This window comes from Diabrotica virgifera, chromosome 3, assembly GCF_917563875.1.
Source record: "Diabrotica virgifera virgifera chromosome 3, PGI_DIABVI_V3a".
Taxonomy (NCBI): domain Eukaryota; kingdom Metazoa; phylum Arthropoda; class Insecta; order Coleoptera; family Chrysomelidae; genus Diabrotica; species Diabrotica virgifera.
Window position 1 is genome coordinate 243,502,453 of NC_065445.1, and position 26,944 is coordinate 243,529,396.

Here is a 26,944-nt window from a genome sequence, read left to right on the forward strand (position 1 = left end):
ATTTTTTTATTCAATAAACTTGTATTTACTCTTAAAAACTCACTCATTCTGTTTCACTGGTACCTAGTGGCAGTCTTTTTCTTTTTAAAATGCCGTCTTCTTTCAAAGGTTGGCGATTATCATGATTTTTTTAACTCTAGAACCTGGAGCTTTCTCATTTTTCATATTCTTGAGCGTATGTAGGTACCTCCTCTTCATTTATTATCATTGGTTTGATGTCTGATTCTTTTGATATTGCTGGACCGAGTCTTTCATCTTAAAAAAGACCTTGTATGTTCGTATTTTTGTTCTTCTTTCTTTCTTCGTATTTTTGTTTCATTGTCTGCTGCTATCTACCGGTCAATTAGTTTATTCCGGGCCTGCGAATGTGGCTTGCAGTGATTTCTCTAATCTTCTTATGTATCTTTCTCAGCATTTCTCATTCAACCAATTTTCCTTTGCTTCCCTTATTCTCTTTTACATTTCTCTGCTTATCTTGGCATATCTTGTTTTGTCTACAAATTTAATGATCCTTCTGTTCTTCATTTTAAGTATTTTATCGGTCAAAGTACTTTTCATTGAGTTCACATACACTTATTTTAATATAGTGTCTTTTAAGTGCTTCCTAGGCAGGCCGCACATCAAAGAAACATAAAAAGTAAATTACGTTTCATGGAAATAAACCACTGCTAAACAAATATACGTCCGGCCATTTATGAGACTCTCCGAAAATAAAAATGTGTCATGAGCATGAATCACACTCGTTTCATTGGTAGGCGGACTTTGAGATTTGTTTAGCAGTGTTTTAGTTTCATGAAACATGTTTTTCGTTTCATGTTTCATGTTTTTCGTTTCATGTTTCTTTGGTGTGCGGCTTGGCTTAGGCAGGCAGGCCGCACATCAAAGAAACATGAAACGTAAATTACGTTTCATGGAAATAAACCAATGCTAAACAAATTTATAAGACCATAAGGCCATTTATAAGACTCTACGAAAATAAAAATTTGTCATGAGCATGAATCACACTCGTTTCATTGGTAGGCGGACTTTGAGATTTGTTTAGCAGTGTTTTAGTTTCATGAAACATGTTTTTCGTTTCATGTTTCATGTTTTTCGTTTCATGTTTCTTTGGTGTGCGGCTTGGCTTAGGCAGGCCGCACATCAAAGAAACATGAAACGTAAATTACGTTTCATGGAAATAAAACAGTGCTAAACAAATATACGTCCGGCCATTTATGAAACTCTCCGAAAATAAAGATGTGTCATGAGCATCAATCACACTCGTTTCATTGGTAGGCGAACTTTGAGATTTGTTTAGCAGTGTTTTAGTTTCATGAAACATGTTTTTCGTTTCATGTTTCTTTGGTGTGCGGATTGCCTTAGGATGTTTGCATCCTGACCTTCTCTGTTATCAACTATATAACTGTGGCGACACGCTTTAATTACTATTCTTGCTAATTTTAATTTTTAATAACTTTTCTCAAAACGAAATAATATGGGTCATATAAAATTCACATTTAATATACAAACCAGATGCTAAGAAGGGTCCGTTAAGTTTTACGGAACGAAATGTATCTCTAACCAGATGTTTTTGGTGTGTTTAGTTTAACAAACTGAATTCCCCATAAATTAATTACCTTATCAGACCTTATGTAAATAACTCACTTTGGAAATGCATTCGAAGACGTTTCTTAAAACTGCAGAAATGTTTCAACTTTTAAACGACAGATCTAAATAATTTATCGCCTTTCTTGCTAGATGGTAGAAACACAAACATATTAGCGTTTGTGGTTTTTTCAACCACAGCAGCAGTCGATACACAACCACGAGTCGATTCACAACCTCCCGTCGGCAGTCACACCCCAGCGGGCGTTGGGATAGGTCAACAACACACCCTTTCGAGATATAAGCAAAACACGTCTTTTTTACCGACTAAAATAAATATATTATTGTTCGTTGTTTACACTTACTTTAATCAATTCCATTTACTCAATTCCGCACCAACGGAACATAAGGGACTCTCAAAAAAATCATTAGAAGTAAGATCGAAGCTTTCGAAATGTAGGTCTACAAAGGAATTCTGCCCAAGTCCTGGACAGAACTCCAGGTGCAATGAAGTTTCCCAACTTCATTGCACAATTATACCTGTTCGTCCCAAGAAAATAGCCGCAACTATTTTCACCACTCGAACGCACACTGTCCACGCTGCGCTCAAAAGCCACCTCCTGACCGCCGACGAGGGACGCAGGTTCGCCTGTCGTTGTACAAGGGTTTCTAGGGAGACTGGTTGAGAGCAAAGCACGGACAGTACACGTAAATGTCTATGGAACCAACAACAATCCATCAAACTTTCTTCTCTGTTGACTTTTTAGCCTTCTGGACACCACCGTCCGGCATAACCCAGGATCCAAAAAACACCAGGATACGACACTTGCCCCAGTGTGTTTTTCGGACTGTTTGCTTTTGCTGCCACATTTTACATTCACTTCAAACCCTGAAGAAGACTAAATCCTAAACGGGGACACTCATTGAACGCATTTCTACATAGCAATATATCTATACACGCAAATCAAACAATGAGAAGAAGGAAGATCCCCAACTTGATGAGCTGACCAAATGAAGACTCTGGTGGGAAAATCGCTACATGAAGACTCCATCTGGCACAGGATTGCAGCCAATGGCCAAATTAACAAGCTAACAATATTTAGAGTGTCACCACGCACTGAGAAGGACTCAGGTAATGAGCAGGGGGATATCACAGATCGATGAATTAGCCAATACATGGCCCAGATCTAGATTGGAAAGAATAAGTTTCTCATGTCTGTACGTCCAGGCGCGGATACAGGGGGGTCAACGGGCCCATGGACCCCCCATTGTATTTAGTCTATAATTATTTTTTTATTATTTATTATTTTTTTCTGTTAACTCCAAACTTTAAGAAGCCATAAAGTCTAATAAAACACCCTTCTCTGAAAAATAATCTGCAGGCGCATTTGTTTGGGTACCGGTGGAACCATAAACAACGGAAATATTTTTCTCAATTCAAAGAATAACAAAAATGATATTTTAAAACGCAAATATATTACACTGGGTATAAACCTTATCTCATGAAAAGTCACGTTTCAAATTTGCGATACAATAAAGATATAAAAATTTGTATTTTACTAGATAATCCATGCGTACCTACCCATTGATGGTAGAAAGGTTAATCTTTATGGTAAAGAACGACCAGTGAGATTAATAGTCGTGAATTATCTATCAATCCTTTTGATACCGTAGGTATCTGGGATTATATTTATAGTATATTTTATCCTTAGAGTAAGTGTGAGTCGTATGATGGCTAAACCTGGAAAATATAATATTTATTGAGGTAAGTCCCCCCCCCCTTTTTTGAATTTCTAGATCCGCGCCCGTTACGTCCATTTCTCATGTTTCTCTTGCGGAAAAATGGCGAAAGCTGGAGCAATATTTATGTAATGATCCACGTTTATTGAAATATGCTGCTCAAATGATTTTTTTTCCAAAGTTCGATCGTTATACACCTTTAACAAGCGCAAGTAATCGTGGAAAACCAAATATCTAAGTTTTATATTCAGCAAAGTAGTTTAAAAAAAGGAGAATATTTGTAAAACATTTTGAAATAAAAAAAAGTTGCCCAATCGTAGTTGCCAATTTATCTAATAAGGAAATGATTCGAATACTGTCCTTGTACTATGATAATCTCAGTTTTATAAGTAAATCGAAAGTTTTGGAATCTGGCGGTATTTGCAATCCTACACGTTATCAGTCAGATTATTTTTGTACTTTTTACGTTATGCAACATTATATAATATTATAATAAGTTGTTATATTGATATAAACAGAGAGATTTTACTTAAAATAACGTTCTTTTCTGTTTACACTAAGTACAGTAGCGTTTTACGGAAAACAGAATGTACACTTATTATAAAAATCACTCTTCTTCGTATTCTTCTTAGCCTTCAATCACCCATTTTTGGACATAGGCCTCTTCCAACTCCTTCCATCATTCTCTTTCCTTAGGAACAAATTTCCAATTTGTTCCGGATATTTTTTGATGTCCCGATCTTCTCTGTGGCTTTCTTCTTCTTAGTCGTCTACCTTTCAACGTGTCCTTCCAACGTTGATCTTTTTGTCTAGCAGTGTGGCCTGCAGAGCTCCATTTGGGTTTTGATCTTACCCAGTCGTTCCTCTTTCTTTTTCTTCTTTTTCGTTGGCTTATTGGTCTCCACCTATTTAGGTATTTGGCCAGCTCATCTTTGTGGAATAATGGAAAAATCCCTTATTCACTTATCTGAAGCTGGTATGGGACAAATATAACCAAGGTAAAAACTTTTCTCGTTCAAGGCAACTGCCTCTTTCTATCTGACAGTCGTATACCTAACAGGTTTGACATCCATATGTCATGATTCTCATGATAGGAAGGATGCACTGATTGAAAACTTTGCTCCGCAAGTATTGAGGTATTTTACGGTTCTTAAGCATTCAAGTAAGTTTTCCAAATTCTGCTCATGATAGTCTTACTTTTCTAGTAATTTGCGCTTTGGTTCTCTTTGTGAAGTTCCAGAATTTGGCCTAGGTATATATATTCTTGGACTTATTCTATCTTATTGCCATTTATAAATATATGTACGTCTGGGGTCGTCTGTGTTTGTCATTGTTTTTTGTTTTTGTCATATTCATTTTTAGTCCGACAGACGTATTGGGAGCTGTTTGTGAGTTCCTCCACCATATTTTGTAGTTCCTCGAATGTGTTCGCTATAATCATGATGCCGCCCAGGGTAGAGATGTTGAAAAAGTATCTATTCGTTACAAAGTACTCGTTACTTACGAATACCGAAAGTAACGATTACTATACAGAGAGGCAACTCGTTACTTTGATTACTCTGATTATTTTCGTTACTTCGTACCAATCGTATCAGAGCGAGTAACGACTATTGTATCTACTTTGATTACCTACTTTGATTACTCTGATTACGATGTTACTTCATACCAATCGTATCAGAGCGAGTAACGACAATAGGGCTTTTCATTCACAGTCATTTGTTTCGATCTCCTGTCATATGTTGTATAATCTGTGTATAATATTAATATACACGAATTATACGACATATGACAGAAGCTCGAAACAAATGACTGTGAATGAAAAGCCCTATTGTATCTACTTTGATTCCTCTGGTTACTTCGTACCAATTGTATCAGAGCTGGTAACGACTATTGTATCTACAACCAGTACACTTGATTACTTCTACCAATCGTATCCCAGCGAGTAACGGACGGGACCGGCATTTTACGAGTGTTATCGAATATCGTTATCGGTATGAAGCGTTTTAAGGGTGTGAGAGTGAGGAGAAGGTAGAAGATGAAACAGAGGGAGGTATAATGGTATACGTAAAATATGTAATGTATGTCATTAACAAAGATCGAATGCGAGAACCCTATATTTTTATCTAGATCTACGCCATTTGCCGATGTAGATTAGATAGTAGATCTTGTTATATCGGAATACCTATACAAAATACCTACCTACTGAGAAATACGATTCTCGATATGATTACCGGTAATCAAATACAAAAGTAACAAAAGTAATCATAGTAATCAAATCATGTCTATCAATTAAACAGATCGGTGAAGGTCGTTGTTATATTGGAATACCTATACAAAATACCTACCTACTGAGAAATATGATTCTCGATATGATTACCGGTACTCAAATACAAAAGTAATCATAGTAATCAAAGTAACGAATACTGTAAATGAATGATTACTTTATACAAAAGTAACGATTTGTAACGAATACTCGAAAGTAACTATAATCAACATCACTAGTATGCCGTCAGCAAATCTGAGGTGGCTTTTACCTGGTTGCTATTACCGTTGATGCCATTTGTTGACCAATTTGTAGCTTTGAAGAATCTTCTAGGGCTTGGCTCTCTTAATGGGGATGGGATTTGTATTTTTGTCTACATGAACTATCATAATTTCAAGAGAAATTTTAAAAAGAGCCGGAAATAATTACTTTTACCGCAAATGCAGCATTATTGAGTGTGTGCTTCAACTTTTTGTTCTCTCTTTGCTGGACTCGCTATATTTTTTCTGCATTATTTTAACCTTGTGTTTTCCATTTTTTTTTATAAAACTCCTGTTTTGGTTCATTTTTAGTCCTCTTTTCACACTCATGAACATATCCGCGAAAAAGAAAATCTGTAGGTATGACAAAACTTGATATATGTCCGATTTTTGCCAAAACGAGATTATTTGTGTTATTAAAGTGGCTTGATATGTTATTTAGTAACATTTCTTCAAGTTGGTAGAGTTTGGTATGTCGATGATAAAGGTAAAACCCATAAAAATCAGAATGACAATATATTGTGTATATGTCTAATGTGGTTGTGGTAGGTACTTAGTTTAAGTGGTAGGTGGTAGGGCAGAACTTGAGATGTACCTAACTTGATTTTTTGTTGAAATGTGAAATATGTGCGTTTACTTTTCGTTTTTTTGTTTTGCCTGAAGAAAATCATTAAAAAAGGTTTTCATTAAACAATTACCTATCTAATACCAGTTAATAAATTTTGTTACACCGGTAATGTGGCAAGTTAAACATCACATTGGCAACTCGCTTTGAAAATTTCAAGAATTTAGAGAGCCTTTCAAACTCTCAAAATGCTCTACTGAAAAATTAGGCTAGATGGTCATATCAACTTTTGCCAAAACGCTACAGAAATATTGCTATCTCAAAAATCTCTGTGTCTGTCTAATTTTTAAAGGTATTTATCAATCATTTTTCCTAGCAATTTATATGGCCTTCTAAAATCTGTCGAATTAGTCTTTCAATCATGAACGCATACTTTGGCAGGATAAAAATTAATACAAGCGGTATACAGTGGCGGCTGGTGGGGTAAAATTTTGGGTAGGCCAAGCCAGCAAATTACATATAGCTATGTATAGTAATACATAATATGCAAATATAAATTTATTTTTATGTATAATAGTGTAGGTGTAGGAAACAGCGGTTGAACCTCGCAAAATGGACACAAGTCCGGTTTTTTTTCTGGTATATCAAGGGGTGAGGTTATGCAACTAATTTTTTCTTAAACAATTTCGCCCCGGAACCCCCCTTTTCATCCCTTTAAAGGGGGTAATTTGTGGTTTTTGCGAAACGTAGCCCTTCCTGTACGTTTTGCAAAAAAATTACGTAATAGTAAAATGAAGAGGACTATATTTCCTACTCTTTATTTTCCGACAGCATATGTCTATCACCCACCGTTTAGCGGGGGTGGCACCCCAAAGTTGACAATTTTTAAAAAAGATGTTTTAAAAAAATTATTTTCCCTAACTGTAATGAAAATTAAGAAGAAACCCTGCGGCAATTAATCACAAATAAGTGGCTGATTTTTTAATATAGGTTTCATTTAAGGGCAATTGCAAATTTTTTAATTACAGGGTGTTACATTTTAAAAAACCCCTTTTTATACCATTTGAACTGCCTATGCTAGAGTAAAAAAAACTTTCAGCGATTATCCATGTACTAGTGTTATTTACAAATTTGTATAATGCACCCCCATATTTTCCTCGGAACCACCCAAAAAAAGGAGAATTAATTAAGAAAATAATAAAAAATTGATTTTGGGCCACCACTGTGGTTTTAGGGTGCAAAGAAAATAAAATATGCGTAAGTCGTAATGTGTATCAGACAGTGTGTTCTTTTATTTTCCATAAGTACGTTATCCATAAAATGAATAGGCGACGAAAAAAAAAAACAAAAACTGGAGCACGCCAAAGCATTTCTGCGGTTTGCGGCGCCGTTTGCTGTGCCGTAACGGTTGCTGATACGAAAAAAATGCATAGGACCTTATTTGTTGAGAAAATAGTGGTCTTTAATTCTGTATAAGTTTGTTTTAAAAAAATGCATAGGTAATGAGAAAAAGGGGTTTTTTAAAATGTAACACCCGTAATTAAAAAATGGGCAATTCCCCTTAAATGAAACCTATACCAAAAAATCAGCCACTTACTTGTGATTAATTTCCCTAGGGTTTCTTCTTAATTTTTATTACAGTTAGGGAAACATAATTTTTTTAAATATCTTTTTTAAAAAATTGTCAACTTTGGGGCGCCACCCCCGCTAAACGGTGGGTGATAGACATATGCTGTCGAGAAATAAATGGTAGGAAATAAGTCCCCTTCATTTTACTATAAAGTAAATTTTTTGCAAAACGTACAGGAAGGGCTATGTTTCGCAAAAACCCCAAATTATCCCCTTTAAAGGGATGAAATGGGGGTTCCGCGGCGAAATTTTTTAAGAAAAAGTTAGCCTCACAATAAGCAACCCTTGAGATACCAGAAATAAAATAAAACCGGACTGGTGTCCATTTTGCGAGCTTCAACCTCTATTTCCCACACTATAAAAATACTTAGAAGGTAACTGTAACAGATTTACATTTAATTATATTTTAAAAACTAAATCAAATTATGAACTAAAATATACAAATAGTTTACATATTTTATTATTTATAGAGCAGGTTTATTCTTCTCTCTTTGCTTTGTGCAAATTTGTCAGTAGGCCGATGCCACATTAGGCCGATGCCACATTATGCGTTTTGACCGGATGCGTTTCCGCCGCATCCGGTGAAAACGCATAGTGTGACAGATCGGTCCGGTTGCGTTGGAAACGGATGCGTTTTGAGTCATCGGTACGCGCTTACAAACTGCACCAGACTAAACTCATAGTGTGACAGGTCGGTCCGGTTGCGTTGGAAACGGATGCGTTTTCACCGCATCCGGTCAAAACGCATAATGTGGCATCTGCCTTATGCGTTTTGACCGGATGCGTTTCCGACGCATCCGGTGAAAACGCATAGTGTGACAGATCGGTCCGGTTGCGTTGGAAGCGGATGCGTTTTGAGTCATCGGTACGCGCTTACTACCTGCCAGACTAAACGCATAGTGTGACAGGTCGGTCCGGTTGCGTTGGAAACGGATGCGTTTTCACCGCATCCGTTCAAAACGCATAATGTGGCATCGGCCAATACAATTCGATAATTCTGTTATCGGCAACGAGGCCCGGCGAAGTGTGAAGTGAGCGAAGGCCAGTTTGAATCGGGCCCATACACCAGGCATAACACGACAATATAAAAATCGTTGTCCGGCAAGCTACTTCACTTCGAACGCTATTTGTACGGAGATCTTATGTGAGCGGAGTCGGCCAGCTCCGAGCGGGCCTATGATATTTAAAATACGATTCGATGCTTTCTGTGAATGTGGTAATAACAAAGTTGTCTTAACGGACGCTAATGTATTGAGTGATTTAGTACATTTAAAAGTTATTTACATGCTTTAACATAATTTTTGAATATGCCTTTTTCTATTTCAAAGCTCTTAAAATTATTGGGTAGGCCCGGCCTATCCTGCCTACCCCCAAAAGCCGCCACTGGCGGTATACCATATTTAATAACAGACAGCAGTTTAGAGATTACGCTGATGATCTAGCTAGTCATTCTAACAATAACAAAGGAACACCTCCAAAAAATCTCCCAAAAGTTCGAAGCGGAAGCAAAAGGTATGGATTAAGAATCAACCAAGGAAAAATTCAATACATACTTGGTAATGAAAGCAGATATAAAGAAAGAGGATAACTATATAAAAATGAAAGGAGAATAGGATGAATATAAATTTAAGGAAGTATCAGAATTCGATATCTGGGAGTGACTCAGTGACTAACTAATATTGGAAGGGAAGGAAAAGAAATAGATAAAAGATTATTGAAGGAACTCGAGCTGTGGGTTCTTTAAACAGGGTATTAAAAGCAAAAAATATATCACGAAACGCGAAAATCATAATATATGAAACAATAATAAGACCCACAGTGTTGTATGCGAGCGAAACGTGGGTAATGAATCAAAAATAGGAGAAAAAGATACAGATATGGGAAAGGAAGGTCCTGAGAAAGATTTTTGGAGGTATACAGATAGCGGAGAAAACCTGGAGGAGACGAACAAATGAAGAAGTACCTAATAACCTAATGAGGATGTATTGGAGATCAAAAATTGCGACAAAAATAAGAGCCCAAAGAACTTGACGGCTGGGACATATTACACGAATGCCAGAAAGTAGAAGCGTCAAACGAATACTGAATGACACAGAATTGGGAAAAAGGAGACGAGAACGAGCAAGGAGGAGATGGTTAGTGGCTGCAGTGATGGATTTAGAAGAAATTGGGATGAAGCACTGAAGAAAAAGTGCAGGGGGCCGAAAAGAATGGAGAAATATCCAGATTTTAGAAGCCGTAATATTAGCATCTCAAAAATCTCTGTCTAATTTTTGAAGGTATATCAATCAGTATTTTTCCTAGCAATTTATATGGCCTTCTAAAATTTGTCGAATTAGTCTCTCAATTATGAGCGTATACTTTGACAAGTAATCTCAATTAGTTCAAGGAGTAAAAAATCTGCATAGCAACAATCTAGTTACTAGTTAACTATTTTCATAAAACATCGCATTCAAAGTTCCATTTAATATGGTATATTAAGTTTCGTCAGCATTAATTAAAGGATCGTACGATTGTAATTCTTGGAATTAGTAATGCGATTAAACTATTTTGTATTAATCATCGATGTTCAGAGGCGGGTGTATATACAATAAGCCCTATCACATAAGATAAAGAAGAAGTTATTTCTATGTTTTTATTTTTACTGTGACAGATTAGGGAACCAGATAATTCGGAGATTTATTTTCTAATTTCTGGTGAGGAGTAAGGCAGGTTTGTGTATTGCCTTCTATGATGTTTAACCTTTACTCGAAACTGCTATTCAAGAAAGCCTTAAAAAACCTTTCTACAGGAATACACATTAATGGAGAACAAACCTACAGAAAGTCGTGGACCAACTTAATGAATAAAGATTAAAACATTAACGAGAAAAAACCAAGATAATGGTAATGCAAAAAAGGCAGAATATCCTTTTAGCTTTAATGATAAATACGAAGATACACCATTACAAATACCTTGGCTGCTGGATTAACTGCAAGCTTGATCCAGAATAAGACATTAAAGAGAAAATTGTTCAAGCTAAAGATAGTTTCTTCAAGATGCGTGGTCTACTCTACGATACAGATATCGGTATAAAACTAGATTGAAACTTGTAGAATGTTTTTGTTGGCCTGTTGTTTTTTTATTTACAAAATTGCTTCAACCACTAGGACTAGGATTATTAGCATGGTTCAATTAATTACATAAATGTTAAAATATTACTCTAGATTTTATGAAGTAATCTTGCATTTTTTGAAAAGTTTATGGTTCTATCACTATTAAGCCGTTTAAGCACTCTTTTGGATGAAGCCGGTAATCCAGCTTGATGTAGCTCTAGCTAGGGTGTTCAAAAGGCAGTCCACTAGCACATGGTCCACTGTAGTTACACAATCACAACTCTAGCAAATGGGAATTTGTTCGTTACTTAGAAGGTAATCGTATGGCCTATACGTAACAGAGATGCATACTTGATCTCGTCGCTTGCGTGGGAGTTTGTGGACAGCTACCTCTTGTTTAATGTTTTCCATGGATGTTTCTGAAACATCCAGTGAAGTTGCCATTTCGCATTTATTTTTTTTTCTTGCTTCAGGTAGCTATGAACGCATACCTATAGTGACTAATGTGGATTGTGGATTTTCTTAATGTTGTCTGAAGCTATTTCCTTGTGGCATTTTTATAATTAACTACTTAGATGGGAAATAAGCCACAATTAACTTGAAAAAATAATTTTATTTTTTTATAGTTATTTTTATAGTCGAAACGTTAATACAATTATTTTTTCAAGTTAATTGTGGCTTATTTCCCATCTAAATAGTTAATTGTGGATTTTCTGTTGCCTCCCTGGTCAACTGATCATCTTTTTCATTTCCAGTTATACCACAGTCCACAGTGTGACGAAACCCAAAGGAATTTAACAAATCGGTCTTGGTCTGTTGTTGTTTATACAGTCCAAAAGAGTATGAACTCGAAATAAATAGAGTATGAATGAGTTAGAGGCAAAAAGACAAAAACAAAAACTAAATCAGGCAACGGCTAGGACAAATAAAGACAAAGAAATTTTTGCCACCATAAAGCAAACCTCCAATGACGGAGAGCATAATATGTGTCTTTGTATTTTTAACTATTTTTTCTATTATGTTAATTTCTTAACTTTTGCCCAATCTAGGTTTGCATTTACCATATTTTCTTCGAGATATCAGTGAGAAATAGAAAAGTGAAAATTCTGCAATCGAAAGTGCATATCAATGCTGTAAAGATTGGTTGTTGTAAAACTTTAAGCAACAATTTCGGATATGTTGTGGAAACTCTGTCTTGTCTATGACTATGAATATGTAAACATTCTTCAGACCATCTGGTCCGACACTGTAATTTGACATATTACGTACTAGGCGATCAGCAATTTGTCGAATTTATAAATGGCATCTAGGCATAATTAACACTTGAGTGCTATGTGAACGTGATTACAAAGGCAAGAAGACTGGAGCGAAGGGGCAGAAATTTGTAGCCAGAATGTTGTAGTACTAGAATAGTAGATAGAGCAATAATAGGGAGTAGTTGAAGGAGTGGAGGGAGCATACAATTTTCCAAACGAGTAGGATGGTACATTATGACGATTTTGATACAAATGAGAACACTGGGTACCCATTATTACGCAAATAGAAGATACTTGTTTGGTAAAACTAAATAAACACGGAAAATTGCTACAATGTTAATTAAAGTTAAAGGCCAAATATAGTGGCATAAAAAATGTTTTTACAATTTTAATTCTAAAATAATAGTTATTTATGATATAAGTGTTAAAAGTACAAGTTACTATATTAATGTTAATAATGAAATATAAATATTTTGACGTTTCACAATTTGACAATTCACTTTTAAATGCAGTGCCTTAAAAATTTTAAAGCACTACATAGTGCTTTAAAGTAGCATTTTTAACGCTCCTATGGAGTGCTACAAATTGCATTTTTAACACGATTGTAGAAAAAACAGCTTTTTCTGAGTATTTGGTTTTAATATTGGCTAATATTCATTCATAAACTAAATGACCATAAAATAAATGAAAAAAAAACAAAAATCTCCGTTTTCCTCTTATACACCACGACACTGTCGCTAAGGTTAAACTCGTGACTTTAAATGCTGCAAGTGGCAGACTGTATGGTGCCATTGAAGCATTCCTAAACTTAATTTTTTCGAGAGCTGTTCCGTTTTGTTGTTGCCAGGGATGCGTCGTCATGTGTGTGTATGAGTTGTGTAATAAATAAAATCAGTCGTCACGTACGCATTTTTTAATTGAAGAATAGTCTATGTTGTGAGGCTGCTTCCGTATGAAAAAAAATTTGATTCGGTTTCTTCACGGATTCCGGTTATGTCCCCTTTTAACAAATCAGAAGGATGCAGGGCGAAATTTTTGGGCAAAAATTGTTTAAACAAATTCAAAAGCTCACCCTTTTGCTCCAGGAAAATATTTATTTAAGAGGATGGGTACGTATTTTCGGCTGCAATGCTATTCAAATGGGGATTCATTTTTTTCGAATTCTGAGAAAACTAATAAGTATTTTTGAAAAATTTAAACGCAGAATAAAAGATTACGTTATTAGCGAGGGCGGAAAGTCCCTGAGAACTTCTATAATGTTTATTTTAATAAGTTACAGGGGTGAAAAACTAAGAGAAAATTTAGTGATATTTTTAATTTCAAATATCTCATTCAAAATAAACTTTTTATTTATTCTAAGGGACTTTCGGCCCTCGGTAATAATTTAGTCTTTCATTCTGCGTTTAGATTTTTCAAAAATATTTATTGGTTTTTTCGGGATTCGAAAAAAATGAACACACTGTCCGTGGTAATATTTTCCAAATCTATCTTTGTCATACAACGCACTCAGTCGAATAGAATATTGTCAGCATATTGTCAGTCAGACACTGACAATCAGTGACAATTTTAAATATTTGACATGAATCGGGAATATTTTGAGTTGTTGATTAAATAATATTGATATAATATAGTGCATTTGATAAATAATTGATTTAAGACGTGAACTTTATAAAAAGTTATTTATTGTGTATTATTTATTGAAGATAGAATCAGATAATACATCAAGATATACAGTGATGAGCGCACTAATAACCGGCAAAATAACGCAAAAGATGGAAAACATATTAAGTTGTGAGATAAAAAGAGATGAACCTATAATAGTGAAGGTGTTAAATTTAGCGATAGTAACTTATAGATAGATTGACATTATATTGATTGTTTCCCACCTTTAGATGTATCGGATGAGTTTGAGAAATGCTACTGTCACAGTGACAGTTTTAGTTGACATACTCCTATGATACGTCTAAAGGTGGGAAACAATCAATATAATGTCAATTTATATGTTACTATGGTTTGTTTTTTAACCAAGAGGAGTGATTCAAATTTACCGCGCTGTATTGCTTGTTTGTAATTGGTCCAATAGCAGGCAAGTTTACTCCACTGTTATAAAATTATGACACTAATGACATTTATCAAATTTTGACACTAGTGATATTTCATCGGCGATTTTTGTGTTTTCTGTGTTATTCCTTTAATTTTTAGATTGTTAGTCTGTTTTTATATAAAAAGCAGTTGTTTTTGGAACTCTTTAGCGACGTACTTAATATAATATTTATGGATTACCGTTGAGGGCCGACTACCAAAAATCAACCAAAAAAGAAGATGCATTTGGTTATTATTCTAGTGACTTTCTTGGGTGTGAATATATCTTTTTAGTTTACTCCTCCTAGTTAAAAAATAAACCATAGCGCTAAATTTAACAACTCTACTAGTTTTATTTTTTTTATCTCACAACTTAATGTGTTTTCCATCTTTTGTGCTATTTTGCCGGTCAGTAGCGCGCTCATCACTGTATTCTGTGATCCAAGTATTTTGTTGTTAAAGATGTTCAAAATTGTAAGCGTTCCATAGTAACAATATATTATAAAAAAAATCACTTTAACACTTTTCCTCTTTTCTCGATTGAGTATTAGTTTTTGTTGTAGGTACATATAAATTATTACAATAACTGAATACATAGTTAGTGAAAAAATTATCACATTTATTAACTGAATTAATAATTTGCAATTATCAAAAAATAACAGTTATCCAAGAACATTCAAAAGCAGGCCCGATTCTATAAATGGGCACGCTGGGCACGTGCCCAGGGGCGCACGAGCCTGGGGGCGCAAGAAAAAAAATAATAAAAAAAATAAAAATTTTAATAATAGTTTAAAATAAACAAATATTTTCTGGAGATCGCGGCAAATTGTAAACAAAAACTACGAATAGCGATTTAATCATTGGGAGGGTATCAGCGTAAAATACACCACCACAACCCGACCTCAACGCCGCGCCCGCGCCGGTCCTAGACGACGGAACAAAGCGGAAGCGCGCCGCTCTACATGTGTCTATTTTTAGCCCGCCCGCCTCCCCCCACCATCCTCACCACAACATCCCTTTTGTCTCTTGACTCCACAGTCAGGTATTAGACACTGGACAGTCTATTGTGGCGTGGTCTTTCCACGGTTGCGCTGTTTGTTTACGTGCATCGTGCATCAGTTCTTTCAGTCGAGCGCTTCGCTGCTTCTTTTTTGATGTGATTGGTGACTAGTGAGTGTAGTAGGCTACTATGAGTGAGAAAAAGAAACCTAGTGGCGCTGAATTCCGTAAACGTGCAAATCAGAGAATAGCGCAAGAGGCGATCTTCCTAAAAAAGGTTCCTAGAATAAGTAATTTCTTTAACGTTGTATCTGATGTTCATACGAGTCAACATAATTCTAATGACAAAAATGTTGACACTCAAAAAAGCTTGCCTCAAAATGAAGCTTCTGCCTCATCATGTTCAGATAACATAAATCCAGCTTCAAATGATCAGAATTTTTGTTCAGCTTCTGAACTATCCTTACCATCCACCACATCTCGTACACATCATTCGCCTAGTAGGCCTAAGCAGGTTACCGTAGAACCACTAAACCCATATTCTAGAAATAGTTTTGATTTTACACTAGATGATCCGGCCACTTGGGACACAAAAAACGATGAACAAGTTCTTCAAATAATCAATTCAAATGTCAAGCAAGATTTGCAAGCAGATTTTTCAAAGTCAGAACGGTACTATAAAAATGATGTTAAAAAAAACCGTAAGCTTTCAGTAAATTTGTTTTCAGGCGAAATCCCGAACGGAGAACGTTTTAGAAGAGATTGGCTTTTGTATTCAAAATCCACTGGTTGTGTATTTTGCATTCCATGTCTTCTCTTTCAACCAGAAAATAAAAGAACTTCTTTTTGTGAAGGTTTCTGTGACTGGAAACATTCATTAACTTTAGCCAAGTCACACGAACAATCAAATGACCACAGGATTAATGTCCTTAAATTAATTTCAAGAAAAAAGTCTCTTTCCGTAGAGTCCTTGGTCTCTTCACAGCATCAACAAGAGGTGAAGTATTGGAGAGACGTTCTAACTAGAATAGTGACAGTTGTAAAATTTTTGGCATCTAGAGGACTTCCGTTTCGAGGTGACAATCAAGAATTAGGTTCAACTTCCAATGGCCTTTATTTAGGATGCCTTGAGCTAATTAGTGAGTTTGATCCATTCTTAGCACAACATTTCACTAAATACGGCAATAAGGGTAAAGGAAATGTATCATACTTGTCATCAGACGTATGCAATGAATTTATTACCGTCATGAGCAACGAGGTGCTTCGTACAATAATTGATGAGATTAATCAAGCACGATATTTTGCCCTGGTTGTTGATTCGACACCTGATGCGTCACATAGTGACCAGCTGGCGGTAGTTTTACGGTATGTGTCCCTAAAAGATGCTTGTGCCACAGAGCGGCTTGTAAAACTCTTGCCACGTATATCGCACAAGTCTGAAGGTCTTGAAGAGGCAATCCTTTTGTCTCTTCAAGATCTGAAACTGGACATTCGAAATTGTCGTAGCCAAAGTTATGACAATGCATCAAACATGTCGGGCCCTTACAGTGGATTACAGTCAAGGATTAAACGAATAAACCACCTTGCAGATTATGTTCCGTGCGTCGCACATTCCCTTAATCTTGTAGGCAGCTATGCGGCCGAAAAGGCTTGTGTGGAGGTTGTAATCTTTTTCAACTTTGTTCAAAACCTCTTCAATTTTTTTTCAGCATCTACGCATAGATGGAATGTCCTAAAAGCATTAATAGGGAAGAGCAATGATGGAAAACCACAAAAAGAAAAGAAAACTCTGATGTTAAAATCCATGAGTGACACTAGGTGGTCAGCCAGGTCCGACGCACTACTTGCTTTGGTTACCAGCCATAAAGAAATCAAAGCTGCCCTTGAAGATTTGATTAAGGATAAAACACAAACACCAGACACACGGCTGACAGCAGAAGGGTTTGTTAAAACCTTGGAGAATTTCCAAACAGTTCTTTTAATTGTAATTTGGAATGATATCTTGCAAAGAGTGGACAAAGTTAGCAAAACGTTGCAAACAGAAGAATTAGACCTACTTGGTGCTACAAAAGAGCTTGAGTCTTTATCGTTGTTCTTAAACGAGAAAAGTGAAAAATTTGATGACTTTGAAGCTGAAGCTTTGAAAATGGCTAATTTAAGTACCCCTTCTTATGACAGAGCAAGAAAACGTACCATGTTTTTTGATGAACAAAGGGATGAACAGTTTGAGAAAATGGATCCTAGAACAAGATATAGAACTGGAGTTTTCAAACCCATTTTCGACCATCTAGTAGTGCAGCTCAGTAGCCGGAAAAATAGTTACGAAAATCTAAGTAAAAGATTTGAAATATTCAGTCAACTTCACGAGAAGAAGTATGAAGATCTAGTGGAACAAGCTAAAAAGGTTGCTCAGTACTACTCCAATGACATTTGCGAAAATGACTTCGTACAAGAGTGTCATCACTTTCAAATGTACATGAAGGCTGAGAAACTGAAGAGAATAAGAGACTGCTACTCATACATCAAAGAAAATAGTTTAACAAGCACATTTCCGAATTTGGAAGTAGCCATTAGGGTGTATTTGACTCTGCCAGTTACAAACTGTTCGGCAGAGAGGAGTTTTTCGGCCTTGAAGAAAATCAAGTCAGAAAATAGAAGTACAATTGCAGATGAAAAGCTAAACAGCTTGATGTTACTGTGCACTCAAAGTTACATAACCTTGAAACTTGACTGTGATAAACTGATTTCCACATTTTCAAACTTGAAAATGCGGAAGAAACCAATGTAAATAGAAACCGATGAACTGATGAACTTACAACAAAGATAATATAACATGAAAGTGTGATGTTATTATTAATATTGAACTAGTATATCAAGATGTAATGTTATAAAGGCAGAGTACAGTGTATATAGTAGAATAATAATTACAATTATAATAATAAGGGTGGGAGGGTGGTCCGTGATACCGTAGTAACAAAACCTATTGATTATTATGCTAATCTGTTATTGTTTAAGCGTCAATAACGGTTTTGTTTTGTTTTACGGTTGCCGGTTGCCAGTCCGGGACACGGCGGGTCCATAGGTGGTGGATAATGGAATATTCTCTATTTGTAAAGAGAATAGGGGTTAGATCCCCCCCGAACCAAAACTGGCAAATAAGAAAAAAAGTACAAGAAAAAGCGGAAATCTATTTCGAAATATGGCGCTAGTGGCCGGGTTGTGTTGGCGTATATTTGGTGGTTGGGAGGGGGGGGGGCGCTTGTCAAAATGGTGCCCATAGCGCCAAAGACCCTAAAAACGGGCCTGTTCAAAAGCCATCTCTTTGAGTTAGTTATGACATTGTCAAGTAGAATGACATTCTAGTAATATTTACATATCCATACCAGTGTGAATTTTACTACACGTAATTTGCCATGTAAAGACAGAAAAGGTAGGGATAACCGTAAAATATATGGCTTTTCATTCACGTCATTTGTTTCGAGTTTCCGTCATGTGTCACATAATATTAATATATCTACGTCATACGTTATTGGCATATACCAATGATACAAACCAAAGACGTATGACGTAGATATATTAATATTATGTGACACATGACAGAAGCTCGAAACAAATGACAATCGATGAAAAGCCCTATTGGCGAATTATGTACCCATGGCCTTAAGTTTTTTGCGGTATTCTAAACAAAAAAGTTATGTTGAAATTTTTCTCAAAAGTTGACAGTTTTCGAGTCTCAAGCGATATAAAATTTGAAAAATGCGAAAATAAGCATTTTCGAGGTGTGAAAACTTATATTGAAGTAAATTATTATTTTTGAGGTTGCCAAGTGCCTAAATTGAAGTTCATTCAATATCAAGATTCTGACGAGTAATCGGGGCTTATTTCAATTTAGACTGTCTATTTTTATTTGTTAATTATGCGCGTCCACTCGACTTTTAAGCCGACGCCGGCGGCGCCTCTCCACGCATCCCACTATATATGCGTAATTATTTTGCATGACCTCGTCAACCCTTATCCGGGCAAGGTGGGTCCAACGGGCCCGAGACACCAATTCTTGTCTAAATCTTTGTTACAGAAGTTAATCTGGCGCAGTCAGGTAATGTTTTTGTGGATTATCTAAACGACTTTTATGATTCCGGAAATCCAATAATAAAGTCTAAACGTGACACAAACAATGTAAATATCACATCTTTGGTGTGAACATCAAAGAGATGCTTACAGTAAGTGTTATAACTATTCTAAATGAATTTTAGAAAGTGATAATCATTGTTGGAATGCAATAATATTGTTAGGTAGGTACCTATACATATTTTGCATCTGCTATCAGTCGTTTGATATCGATGTTAGTGTCGACAACTAAGCTCCTAAAATTATATTGAATTACAGTGAAAGTAGATAGTGCGAATAAAATGTCCCGAAAACTAATCTATGTTTTTTTTATTTTTATTGTTTTTTTAACCTAATACTTAATAGTAATTTAATTTGCCATATCAATTTGCTATTCTACTTGGGAATAAGCTAATCTTGTGGCTTAGTCCCAACTAAAATAGTAAATTGATATGACAAAGTATTAATTTGTAAAAGTAAAATAATAATATTCTTCTGACTTATGCGTTTTATTCATTTTGTAAAGATTGTTTTTATCGGTACTTTACACATGAGCTGCTAATTACTATAATCTGTTCTCAGAAGGGTTTTCACACAATGATGAAAGGCAACAATACCGTAATCTTTTTCCGGGGTATGCGTAAACATCAACCCCTCTTTTAAAATAAAATGACCTGGTAGATTTACAAAAGTTTTTATTTATTTATTAATTAACTCTTTATTTGGCTCCAAATGTTTATTACTTGTGAATAAATATTTTTTCTACAAAAGTTTTCTTGCATTTCATTATTTTGTGCAAATCCTTCAGGTAGATCTCACCCTCGAGGTAGACCGCATACTATAGTAGCACCCTTTTTTAAAATCAAGACAATTTAAATTTAACTTTAATAAAAAATCAAAAAAGAATATTAGAAATATATGGGTAAATATGAATAGTACAATCAAGAACAGTGGTGGGCCCAACGGACCCGAGTTTCCCGGTGACGTAAGTAAAATGTGTTGCCCGGATGCATATTTACAGATGCTTGCGTGTGTAGACACCAGGGTGTTGAAATCAGTTAGGGTTTGGAAAAACATTATATTTACACATGCTAGCGCGTGTTGACACCACGGTGTTGAAATCAGTTAGGGTTTGGAAGAACAGTACGTTTACAGACGCTAGCGTGTGTTGACACTAGGGTGTTGAAATCAGTTAGGGTTTGGAGAAACAGTACAGTTACAAATACTAGCAGATTTGGACACCAGAGTGTTGAATCCAGCTAGCTTTTTTAGTAATTAATATACATGCATAAATGCTAACGGCTATTGACTTTGCTTTTATATACCTACTGCTGTGGAAAAATATTTAAGTGATTTAGGTATTAGTAAATAATTAAACGTTGTTGGGATATAAACAATAATATATTAACACAAAAGAACAACATAAAAAATAATGTTGCTCTGAAGCTATTTACTTGTGGAATTCTTATAATTAACTATTTAGATGGGAAATTATGCCACAATTAAACTGAAAAAAATAATTTTATTAACGTTTCGACGTCCAAATCGGGTGTCGTTGTCAAAATACAAAATACATACTACTAAATTAAACAAAATTGTTGTTGCTTAGTAAAAAAATACATTAAAATGTATAATAATATATTCTGTCTGAAGTGCCAATATAAATGAGTCAGATTAAACAAATTATTAGAAGAATTTTTTACTAAGCAACAACATTTTTGTTTAATTTAGCAGTATTTTGTATTTTGACAACGATATCGGATTTTGGAGTCGAAACGTTAATAAAATTATTTTTTTAAATTTAATTGTGGCTTATTTCCCATCTAAATAGTTAATTATAAAAATGCCACAAGCACATAGCTTCAGAACAACATTATTTTTTATGTTGTTTTTTTGTGTTAATATACAGAGAGAGTCTGTAATTTGGAATAAATTCAATATCTCAAATACTAATTGTTTTTTTGAAAAATGTTCAGACCCATCGATTAGTATTTTAAATTGTCATTTATGACATATAATAATAATGTATACAGGGTGTCCCAATTTAGAGATATGACGTCATCATTGATTTCCTTAAATGGCAATACTGTCATTTTGATAGCTATTTTGATAGGGTGTGTAAAGATATACACAACTGCCGAATTTCAAATTTTTATTCCCTACCGTTTACAAGATAATAAAAAATAACCAAGTTATGAAAAACAAGTAATCAAATAATAATTGAATTTAATAATTATTTCAATTAAGCAAATACTCATAATGTTGTCATATTGTCAATTATTGTCATACTGTCAATGGGCAACGTTATGAGCATTTGCTTAATTGAAATAATTAAATTCAATTATTATTTGATTACTTATTGCTTTTCATAACTTTTTTATTTTTTTAATCAAGTATATTCAAATGGGAAATAAGCCACAATTTTACCTAAAAATGATTTTATTAACGTTTCGACGCCCAAGTCGGGTGTCGTTGTCAAAATACAAAATAATACTAAATAAATAAAAATGTTGTTGCTTAGTAAAAAATTCTTCTAATAATTTATTTAATCTGACTCATTTATATCGGCAATTCAGACACGTATTATACATTTTTTATTTTTTATTATCTTGTTAATGGTAGGGAATGAAAATTTGAAATTTTGCAGTTGTGTATAACTTTATAAACCCTATCAAAATAGCTATCAAAATGACAGTGTTGACATTTAAGAAAATCAACGATGACGTCATATATCTAAATTGGGACACCCTGTATACATTATTATTGTATATCAAAAAGGACAATTTGAAATACTAATCGACGGGTCTGAGCATTTTTCAAAAAAACAATTAGTATTTTAATTATTGAATTTATTCCAAATTACAGACCTAACTTTGTTATTTTATATTATCTTGTAAATGGTGGAGAATAAAAATTTGATATTTTGCAGTTGTGTATAACTTTACACACCCTATCAAAATAGCTATCAAAATGACAGTGTTGACATTTAAGAAAATCAATGATGACGTCATATCTCTAAATTGGGACACCCTGTATACATTATTATTGAATGTCAAAAAGGGCAATTTGAAATAATAATCGACGGGTCTGAGCATTTTTCAAAAAAACAATTAGTATTTGAGATATTGAATTTATTCCAAATTACACTCTCTCTCTGTATTATTGTTTATATCCCAACAACGTTTAATTATTCATTAATACCTAAGGGCCGGTTGTTCGAACGCTAATCAACAATGATCACTATCAAATATTTAATTACTGTCACCAAAACTGTCAATGTCAACTTTTATTGGGTTGCTGAAAACATAATTGATTATAATTATGAGATTAGGTAATCAATTAACATAACAATTATTAACATAATTAATTAAGTAATTTCATATTTGTAATTCAGCAACCCAAACAAAGTAGACATTGACAGTTGGTGACAGTAATTAAATATTTGATAATGATCATTGTTGATTAGCGTTCGAACAACCGGCCCTAAGTCACTTAAATATTTTTCCACAACAGTAGGTATATAAAATCAAAATCAATAGCCGTTAGCATCTATGCATGTATAAGCACTAAAAAAGCTAGCTGGTTTCAACACTCTGGTGTCCAAATCTGTTAGTATTTGTAAATGTACTGTTTTTCCAAACCGTAACTGATTTTAACACCCTAGTGTCAACACACGCTAGCGTCTGTAAACGTACTGTTTTTTCAAACCCTAACTGGTTTCAACACCGTGGTGTCATCACGCGCTAGCATCTGTAAATGTACCGTTTCTCCAAACCCTAACTGATTTCAACACCTTGGTGTCTACACACGCAAGCATCTGTAAATATGCTGCCCGGATAAGGGTTAATGAATAATGATACATGTTGGAAAGGGGGGACTCTTTGATAAGACCTTGTATTTTGTAGGACAAATATTTTTTCGGCTAATTGAGATAATTATCTTGAGAATTAACAAAAAATCCTAGTTAGTAATAAATTTTGGAGAATCGTCAAAAATTGTTGTAAAGACAAAAGTTGGGAGTCTCGTCAAAATGAAGCTACTTGCGAAAAATTAGCTTGTTAGAAATAAATGGTGAAAATGGGCCTGGGATTCCGGGCTAATAGCGTTTTTTTTAAATAATTTATTTATTTATTCAACTATTTATTGCCAATGTACTAATTAAATACGCCAATCATATAGTGCACAGAGACGCAGCTAATAGTGCGACGCGCGGAGGCGCACTGCCGCAGTGTGTCGGCTTAAAACTCAAGTATAATTATTAACGATTTAAAAACAACAGTCTAAATTGAACTAAGCCCCGATTACTCGCCAGAATAACGATAATTAAGAATAACCCAAAGAAAACTGGTACCAAATATGCTACTATGGTACCAAATAGGATAGTAAGAGAGAGCACTAAAGTGACAGACGTCATAGAAAAAATTGCAGAAGCCAAATGGAGATGGGCTGCACATTTAGCACGTTTAAATGATAATAGGTGGACCAAAAGACTCACAAAATGGAGACCTAGACTCCTAGAGAATATAAAAGACACCGAGGTAGGCCACCACAAAGATATATGGATAGCTTAAAAAACACAGCGAGAAATTGGATACAGAAGGCACAATATAGAGAACAATGGAAGAATATGGACGAGACCTATATCCAACAATGGATGCAAGAGGTTGAATGATGATGATGATAATGATGATGATGACTCGTCAGAATCTTGAAATTGAATCTTCTTCTTATTCAAGTGCCGTCTCCTAATCGGAGGTTGGATATCATCATTACTATCTTTACTCTATCCACCGCTGCTCTAAAGAGTTCTATAGAACTGCATCTAAACCAGTCCCTTAAATTCTTTAACCATGACACTCTCCTTCTTCCTATACTCCTTCCGCCTCTTATCTTTCCCTGTATTATCAGTCTTAGCATTTCATATCGCGGTCCCCTCATTACGTGTCCCAGATATTGTAACTTTCTTATTTTTATTGTGTTAATTATTTCACATTGTTTACCCATTTCCAGCAATATTCCGTGTTCGTTTTCTTCTGTGTCCATGCTATTCTAAGCATCCTTCTGTAACAATTTCAAATGACTGTAACTTATTTATGTGTTCTTGCTTTAATGTCCAGCTTTCAAGTCAATATTGTAGTATCGAGAACACGTAGCATCTCAAAGCTCTTACTCTCAGTTCTAAGCTAAGGTCTTTGTTACAGTTACAGAGAACTGTTCTCATTTTTACAAAAGCATTACTTTCTATTTCTATCCTGGTCCTTATTTCTGTTGTTTGATCATTTTCTCTGAAATCCAGGTTCCTAGGTATTTGTATTTATCAACCCTTTCTATCGGTACATGTTCCAAATGTATGCTTGTTTGTATGTTTGTTTTCTTAGTTATTATCATGTATTTGGTGTTTTTTCACAGAAATTGTTTGTTTTGTTTAGTAGTAGTTGGAGCTGTTTAGCAGAGCTTGCCATAATCACGGTGTCATCTGCATATCTTATGTTGTTAATAGATCTTCCGTTAATTAGTATTCCTTCATTTTGAGATAGCAATGCTTCTTCAAAAATGGCTTCACTATCACTATATGCATTAAAGAGTAATGAAGACATAATACATCTCTGCCGAACTCCTCTCCTGCTTTCAATTTCTGGACTGGGTTCGTTATCTATTACAATTTGTGCTCTTTGATTCCAGTAAAGGTTTGTTATTATTCGTAAGTCCCTTTTGTCTATGTTTTTTGTCTTTAGAATTTGGACTAATTTTTCATGTCTTACTTTGTCAAAAGCTTTCTCAAAATCAACGTAACAAACATGCACATCCACATTCATGTCCATGCATCTTTGAGCTAACACATTAAAAGCAAATAACGCCTCTCTGGTTCCTAGTCCGTTTCTGAACCCAAACTGACTATCATCTATTCCTTCTTCTAGTTTTTTATTTATACCACTATGTTTTATTTTCAAGAATAATTTGAGAATGTGACTTATTAATGATATTGGTCTGTATTCACTACAATCTTTAGCGTTTGTATTTTTAGGATAGCACAAAAGGTTGAGAGTTGAAATTGAATGTTTAAACTTAATTATAGGCACTCGGCAACCTGAAAAATAATAATTTACATATGAGTTTTCAATCCTCTAAAATGCGTATTTTCGCATTTTTCAGATTTTAAATCGCTTATAACTCGAAAATTATCAACTTTTGAGAAAAATTACACCATACTTTTTTTTATTTTAAATGACTCAAAAAGCTAAAAAATATATTTTTTGGTCATAAAAGGTATTCTTTTGAATTTGTTTAAACAATTTCTGCCCAAAAATTTCGCCCGACTCCCTTTAGCATTATTTAAAATTTTTGAACAGGAATCCTAGGCCTGGATCCCGCATACCAAAAAAAGTTGATTAATTGCAAGCTGAAAATTTGTTAGTAGTTTAACGGTGTCTAGTCGGACAAACTTTGATGTATGGGAACACTGGAACAGGGGAAGTTTTAATTGTGGAACAGGTTAAAAATTTGAAAGGTTAGACTACGAAAACGTCACATGTATTTTGTCAGACAGAACTTAAAATTGATTTGTAACCCTTTCATTATACTCTCATGGAAAAATCAGACTAGTATTTATCACCAACTGGACATTTTAATAAGTCCGAAACGTAGAACAGGCAGGAATTATGTTGGTGATAAATGCAATCTGATTTTTGCATGAGAGTTTAATGAAAGGGTAACAAATCAATTGGAAGTTCTGTCCGGCAAAATACATGGGAAGTTTTCGTAGTCAGACGTTCGAAACCTGTAACCTGTTCCACAATTAAAACTTCTCCTGTTCCAGTGTTCCCGTACATCAAAGTTTGTCCGATTGGACACCGTTAAACTATTATCAAATTTTCAGCTTGCTAATAATCAACGCTGGATCCAGGCCTATCCGCAAAGAAACCGATTCAGAAATTTTTTCATACCTGGCCTCGTTTATGAGTGGCCTCACAACATCGACTAATACTACTAGCCAGGATGATTGATTCATCGTTAAAGGCGGGTTGACATTACTAGTGAATAACGAACGTGGCTCACGCTTACGTATTTTGCCCGTGCTATTGTTACATATTTTGTTATCTATTTTCAAACTCGAGCAGTACATTTGTATTTGTATGCAATGCATAAATACAAATGTACTGCTAGAGTTTGAAAATAGATAATAAAATATGTAACAATAGCACGGGCAAAATACTTAAGAGTGAGCCACGTTCGTTATTCACTAGTAATGTCAACCCGCCTTTACGGTCAAAATAGTTAAGGTTCAGATGAATAATTTTTCAATTTGCTCTTAGTTTTTAGGAAGTTTAGGATACTCTGGGATTTTCTGATTGTTTAATTAAAAG

The 26,944-nt window shown here is 34.8% G+C and overlaps 1 protein-coding gene across 1 annotated transcript in view; it reads right to left on the reverse strand.

Annotated features, from left to right (window-relative positions):
- The window catches only part of LOC114328263 (neural/ectodermal development factor IMP-L2), a 246,455-nt gene that overhangs the window by 21,530 nt on the left and 197,981 nt on the right, over window positions 1-26,944 (reverse strand). The window lies entirely within an intron of this gene.